Source organism: Mesocricetus auratus, unplaced genomic scaffold (genome assembly GCF_017639785.1).
Source record: "Mesocricetus auratus isolate SY011 unplaced genomic scaffold, BCM_Maur_2.0 Super-Scaffold_100676, whole genome shotgun sequence".
NCBI classification, from domain to species: Eukaryota; Metazoa; Chordata; class Mammalia; order Rodentia; family Cricetidae; genus Mesocricetus; species Mesocricetus auratus.
Genome location: NW_024429266.1, coordinates 11,793,409 through 11,800,979, shown reverse-complemented (window position 1 = coordinate 11,800,979; position 7,571 = coordinate 11,793,409). Strand labels below are relative to the sequence as shown.

The following is a 7,571-nucleotide window of genomic DNA, read 5'->3' as shown; positions in this document are numbered from 1 at the left end:
GTCCCTGGAAGGTTAGTGGTTGAATTGAGTAACTTCTGAGGTGTTTTTTGGCCCAGAGTATGATCTAGAAACACCTCCCCCTTGTTTTAGAAAGAAATTGGAAGCCATCTGATCAGTGCCTGGGCAAGTTCTCCTACCAAGCCTTCTGCTCCCAATGGAACATTCCTTCTAGCCTTTTATTGTCCAAATTACCTTTGTTTTTTCAGACAGACTAAGACATTTGAACACCTAGAACAAGAGTGCAACCACAGAGACACAAGTGATTGTTTGTTCCCCTGGGCATCTGTTTGCAAATGACAGTTTCATAGAATTTACGCATTTCTTGTAGCTTCCTAGCACTCGGGTCCTAAAGGAACACTGAGCTTATTGTCCTTGGGGCACACGTGGCATTGTTGGCACAGCAAGAGGTAACAATATAATCCTGCCTTGGGAGCAAACACGCATTTTTAAGGGATATGCTCTGTATGTTCTGAGATTGTAAAGTCTGTCACCTTTTAGAGTCTGAATACCCATGATTTATGAAGCTTGTTTATGTAATAAGGAAATGAATGGCCTTGCAGTCAGCCTTAAGTCCACATGTGAACAGTTGCATGCTCACTGAACCTTGGGTTGTCCCTCCTCATTAATCATGAACTCTGGGCTTGGCTATTTCAGACTAACAATGCTTCCATTGTCCTCACATTGGCAGGATTGGCCTGGCCCAGGAGCCCAAGCATGAAGAGTATGAACTGGGCAGAAGGTAAGCTGTGTGCACGCAGAGCAAAGATGAAGGCATGTGCTGTGGCTAGAGGTCAGGCTGAGTTAGAGATTGTAGGGAGAAGTCATAAGGAGCAGACAAAAAGTTCTGATTCAAGAGGCCTGGGTCCAGCACTGGGACCAGGCAGACATCGAGCAGTGTGTGGACACCAGCACGGAAGTCATTTTCTGTGGTTATCTGCTCAAAGAGGTCAGATTCTAGGTGGGGTCTGCTGACTCAATCAGAAAATAGGTCTGAGAGAATGCTGTGCTTCCTCTTAATTAAGGAGAAAAATGTTGTATGGTGACCTCATAATTCACACTTCTCCTGCCCCAAGCAGCAGCTAACTGTTCCCCTACACTCCTACTGGGGAAGGTAGTGGTGGGCACAGGTTGGGTGCAGCTATGACGGTAGACTCTCACGCTTCAGTTTGTGTATGTCCTGTTGGGCCATCAGAAATAAACTATACCCCTTAAGGTCCGGGTCTGACTCCTTCAGCTCCTGTGTGCAGGTAGAAGCAAAGCGCCAACGTCTTTTGGCTGATCACGGGTCAGGAGGTTCTAGCTTTTCTCTGCATGACTAAGTACCCATTTCTTCCTAGGCAGGATGGATGGCCACAGATGAAACGCTCTGAAAGCCATGGCCAGGCCACTGAATCATCTGGCTTGAAGTGACAGGCTGCTATTAGAGTAAATCACAGTGATGAAAGGAGGCCAGAGAGGAAGTGCTGGTCACCTTCTCTCTACAGCCTTTCATTTTCTCCCCTTAGACTCGACTTATTTTTAGGCGGGATAATTATTCCTCTTGACCCACTAGATAGCTTCTTTTCTTACAATTGTCTCTGGCAGGACTTGGGTAGAATGACCCTGTCCCCAGAGCTTTTATGGATGTCTCCGGAATGAGAAAGAAGGAAATACATAAGGCACTTTTTCAAAAGCGTGGTTGTAAAAACTTTTACAGGGCATTTAATTAACTTCTCTGAGTCACAGCCTCTCCTGGAGTCTGAACAATTTCAGAAATTGACTTTTTAAAAAAAATCTGTGTGTGTGTGTGTGTGTCTTTCTGTCTATCTGTCTGTCTTTCTCTTGCTCGTTTTCACTCTCGCTTGATCTCCCTACTGTTGGAGATTGAACCCAGGGCTCTGTGCATCCTAGGCAAATGTTCTTCTACTGAACTGTACCTCTAACTCCCAAATTGCTTTTCTCGAAGATTCCCATAGAAGAAATCCTAAACAACCCAGCCTCATAGACAAGTGCTTTCAGACCCAGGCTTCTGGTAAACCCATTCTACATCCTTCTAGGAAAGGTTAGAAAAACCACCAGTAATCCCAAGAGCCCTTGTAGTTTTGCATATTCCACAGGAAAACACACCAATCACACCTCCTATCGACCTCACCTTAATACCGGCGGTACACTATTTGAAATGGGTTATCACTGTGTCGTTCAGGCTGGTCTCAAATTCTGGCTCAAGCCATCCTTCTGACTCCATAGTTGTGCTAACAGGTGTGCAACTGCCTTCAAGCTGCTAACATAGTTTTAAAGCCAAAACTGGGAGATTTGGACAGCTGTGTTTGGCAATTACAGAGGAAATGGAATTTCAGAGAACTCTCATGCCATTAGGCCAATCTACTTTTCAGACAAAGTTGATGCTTCCTTTCTGGGTAAAGATTTATCTAGACTGTGGTTTCTGCAGGTGGGGAAGAGTTCCCCGACAGCCCACACTCTTTACTTTAATTCACATGCTTAGAATCCAAGGTGTGAAGCTGGTGGTTATCTGGGCTTGACACAGGCGATTGCAGAGAGTTTCTCATGAGATGGGGTTAAAACTTAACTTGAAAGACCTTAGGTTTAAAACAAACAAAGAAGAACCCCCCCCCCGAAAAATGATTGTGTTGCTCTTTGGTTCTTAATCAAGGTGACATTAACAGTGACGTCAAAAGGGGTCTATACGATGTGTAGCTGCGTGAATTATACCCAACATTTCCTCTAAGAACAAAGCCAATAAAAAGTTTTGTGTAAACTTGGGGTGCAATTGTCCGACTCGGGGTTTGACAGAGGTGGGTGTGGGAAGGAGAATGAATGGATGGGTAGATAGATGGATATATAGTAGGAAGGAGAATGAATGGATGGGTAGATGGATGGATATATAGTAGGAAGGAGAATGAATGGATGGGTAGATGGATGGATATATAGTAGGAAGGAGAACGAATGGATGGGTAGATGGATGGATATATAGTAGGTTTTCTACCCATCAGAGACATTTTCAAACCAGCATCTCTTGTGTATCCCAGACTGATATTAACCTATATCACTATGTCTCATGGGTGAGCAGGAATTGACCTCATGGAGTCAGAAAGTCCTGAACCTACCTACTCCCGTTTAGACCTGCTACTGATGCTCCTGATCTCATCAAAAGCCCTGTGAGGAGACGAATCCTCGAGTCCTGAAGAAAACCTGTCTTCTGGCATAGGAGAATGCAACTGATGAAATATGACGAGTTATCCTTTATCAACTGCCTGTTTGCGGGGGTGGGGGTTAGCAATTGCCTTAGGATGCAACTTCCTTGCATGCGTTCTTTTCCAGCATTTCAGTAGCGTGCTAGAGAGACGCCATGGCTTCCTGGGCATCATGTGTTTTTGACAGAATATACATATCTGTCTTTCAAGGGCAGATTTCTGAGGCCTTTACAACCTCTTTTCCTTCCTTCCTTTCTTTGTTTTGGTTTTGAAATAGGGTCTCACGCTGTAGCATGGGGCCTGGAACTCACTGTGTAATCCAGGGGGGACTCAAAACTTGCCACAGTGCTCCTGCCTCAGCCACCCAGGTATTGGGATTGCAGGTGTGAGCCACCACACCTGGAAGACTCATTTTTTTTCACGTCTTCATCAGTGGGCTTTTGTTTAACCATTCTCACTTAGCGCTTTATGAGTCAAGACTCACTAATCATTTTGTCTTGGTTTGTGTCTGCCCAGAACATTATTGGCCCTAAACCTCCTAGTATTTGTTATGGGCGTCATAAATGACTACTCAGAATATCAGCCAGACTTTGCAGGCGGTGGCTTCAGATGTGTCCAGCTCACTCTCATAAACACAGCGCAATGCCTTGCCCCTGCCAGACACTGTAGTGACTTGATTCAGCATTCGCTGTGAATTTGGAATAAAGATGTCAGCCTTCTCTATTTGTCACCCAAAGCTATGTCAAACCAGAGTTCACAGCTCATTTCCCCAAATGTTCCCTTAAACTTATCCATAGCAGAGAGTACCAAATAGCAATTAAAGTACCAAAGTCCTATGACTAGAATACTTGCAAAAATTGAACTACACCACAAAACAAACCTGACCTTTTCCTTCCTTCCTTCCTTCCTACCTTCCTTCCTTCCTTCCTTCCTTCCTTCCTCCCCCCCTCCCTCCCTCCCTTCCTTTCTTGTAAATGGAAATTTCTGTCCCACCTAGTCCTGAAGCCATTTATTTAGTCCTAGACGAACACACAGAGTCTTATATTAATTATAAACTGCTGGCTGACGGCTCAGGCTTCTTTTTTTTTAAAAATTTCTAACATTTTTATTGTTGAGTATTTTTTATATTTTTTATTTAAATTAGAAACAAGCTTGCTTCACATGTCAATTCCAGCTCCCTCTCCCTCCCCTGCCCCGCCCAATCCCCACTCCATTCCCCAGGGAGGCTGAGACTCTCCATGGGGGATGTCCAGAATCTGTCATTTCATTCAGGGCAGGGCCTAGGCCCTCCCCCAAGTGTCCAGGCTGAGAGAGCATCCCTCATTGTGGGATGGGCACGCAAAGTCCATTTGTGTGCCAGGTATAAATACTGGAGTACTACCCAAAGCTCCCTAGGTTGCATAGCCCTCCTCATTGACACCCACTTTCAGGGGTCTGGATCAGTCCCATTCTGGCCTCTCAGCCATCAGTCTGGGGTTCAAGATCTCCCCCTTGTTCATGTCAGCTGTTTCTGTGGTTTTCAACAGTCCTGTCTTGACCATTTTGCTCACCACTCCTCCCTGTCACTGGTTTCCAAGAATTCAGTTCAGTGTTTAGCCGTGGGTATCTGCCTCTGCTTCCATCAGTCACTGGATAGAGGTTCTAGGATGGCATATAAGGTAGTTGTCAAACTCGTAATCAGGGAAGGGCATTTAAGGTAGCCTCTCCACTATTGCTTAGTTTGCCAGTTGGTGTCATCCTTGTAGATCTCTAGAAATCTCACTTGTGCCAGATCTCTCCTCAAACCTAAAATGACTCTCTCTCTTATGGTATCTCTCTTCTTGCTCTCCTCTATTCTTCCCTGACTTAATCTTCCTGCTCCCTCATGGCCTCCTCTCCCCTCCTCTCTTTTTCCTGGCTCCCTCTCCCCTCCCTCCATGCTCCCAATCTGCTCAGGAGATCTTGCCTCATTCCACCTTCTCTGGGGTACCATGCATCTCTCTTAGGGTCCTTCCTGTTTCCCAGTCTCTCTGGCAGTGGGGTTGTACGCTGACACTCCCCTGATCCATGCCTAAAATCCATATATGAGTGAGCACACACCATGCTTGTCTTTTTGTGATGCTTTGTTTTTTCCATTTTATAATTTTAGCTTCTTTGTCAGAAACCAAGTGTTCATATGTGTGGGTTAATATCACAGTTTTTGATTAGATTCCATTGGTCTACCTGTCTATTTTTGTGCCAATACCAAGCTGTTTTCAGGACCATAGTTCTATAATAGAGCTTTAAGTCAGAGATGGTGATGCCTTGGGATGTTGCTTTGTTGAACAGGGTTGTTTTGGCTATCCTGGGTCTTTTGTTTTTCATACAAATTTGAGAATTGTTCTTTCAAGGTCTGTGAAAAATTGTGCTGGGATTTTAATGGGGATTTCATTGAATCTGTAAATTGCTTTTGGCAAGATTGCCATTTTTACTACGTTGATCCTACCTATCTAAGAGCATGGGATATCTTTCCATTTTCTGGTTTCTTCTTTAATTTCTTTCTTTAAAGACTCAAAGTTCTTGTGATACAGGTCTTTCACTTGTTTGGTTAGCGTTACCCCAAGGTTTGTGGCAATTGTAAAGGGTGATGTTTCTCTGATTTCTTTCTCAGCCCTCTTACTGTCTGTATATAGTAGGACTACTGATTTTCTTGAGTTGATCTTGTATCCTGCCACTTTGCTGAAAGCATTTATCAGCTGTAGGAGTTCCCTGGTAGAGTTTTTCGGGTCACTTATGTAAACTATCATATCATCTGCAAATAGTGAAAGTTTTATCTCTTCCTTTCCAATTTGTATTCCCTTGATTTCCTTCTGTTGTCTTATTGCTCTGGTTAGAACTTCAAGTACAATATTGAAGAAGTATGGAGAGAGTGGACAGCATTGTCTTGTTCCTGATTTTAGAGGAATTGCCTTGAGTTTCTCTCCATTTAGTTTGATGTTGGCTGTTGGTTTGCTGTATATAGCTTTTATTATGTTTAAGTATGTTCCTGTTATCCCTGATCTCTCCAAGACCTTTATCATGAAGGGGTGTTGGATTTTGTCAAAGGCTTTTTCAGCATCTAGTGAGATGATCATGTGGTTTTTGTTTCTCAGCTTGTTTATATGGTGGATTACATTGATGGATTTTTGTATGTGGCTCAGGCTTCTTATTGGGTAGCTCTTTCTTAATCATTAACCCATTTCTATTCATCTGTGTATTTCTACGTTGTCTTGGCTTACTGTGATACCTAGACCTCTTGCTCTCTCAGCAGCTACATGGCATCTCTCTGCCTCCACCTCTTACCTTTTTCTACTCCTGTTTGGATTTCCTGCCTGGCTAAATCCTGCCTGTCCATTGGCCAAAACAGCTTTTTTTTCAGCAACCAGTATGCAAAAGGTCATTCCCCCAACACTTCCTTCTTTCTCTATCCCTTGCCACCCTGATACTTGCTGTGAAGCCCCAGGTTGTTTCAAGCTAATGGCAATCCTCCTGAGTTCCGGGAATTACACGTATAAAACAAGACAAGCAGCAGCTTGGATCTATTGTATACAACAACAACAGCAGCAGCAGCAACAACAACATTGGGCCAGCAAGGTGGCTCAGTAGGTAAAATCCCCTGTCACATAAGCCTGGCAATCCAAGTTCGATCTCTCAGACCCACTGTGGAAGGCGTAGGCCAAATCCTGAAAGCTCTCTGCTGGCTTCTGCACACACAATAATAAGAGCAAAATAAAATAAAATGATATCAAAGATTTGGTTATATGTGGGTTAGACCTATGATGCTAGCACTCAGAAAACTGAGGCAGGAGGGTTACTGTGAGTTCTAGTCCAGTCCATGCTATACGGTGAGTTACAGGATAGTGTGGCAGGCTACAAAAGGTGACTCTTGTCTTTAAGAAAAGATTTAATTCCCTATTTCTCACAACCGAGAAACATTTGTGAGACTCATATAAAGCCACGTAACAATTCAGGAACAAGGAATGTAGCTCTCACAGCTTATAAATTAACTATGAATGTCAATGGATTTGTCTCCTGAATCAGATACCTGATCCACAAGATTAGATAGAAAAAGGAAGGCCTTAGATAACACACCGGTGCCCAGGAAAACCTCCTTCCCCTGACTATGTCCAACTTTGTCATGATCGAGTTACCCAGGGAGTTGGGACCCTGCATCCATGCTCTTTCTCTTCTTGCTTTCAACCCTGCCTTTGTGTCCCTAGTTGGGCAATGAGCTCTCCAGAGAATGACTCTTTTAAAAGATTAAAAGTCTTGCCTAGACTGTTTGACTGTTGCTGTATAAACTGGACATGCAGGACCCACAGGAAAGTGATTGCTGAACTCAGTCTTACAGGGTTCCTGCTTCATGAAAGAGTCTAAGAGACT

The 7,571-nt window shown here is 43.8% G+C and overlaps 1 long non-coding RNA gene across 1 annotated transcript; it reads left to right on the top strand.

Moving 5' to 3' along the window:
• The first annotated feature begins 659 nt into the window (after positions 1–659).
• On the top strand, positions 660–3,927 carry LOC121136866. The gene is made up of 2 exons (XR_005874041.1): positions 660–739; positions 3,068–3,927. It is a non-coding gene; the product is annotated as an uncharacterized LOC121136866 (long non-coding RNA).
• Positions 3,928–7,571: the final 3,644 nt, after the last annotated feature.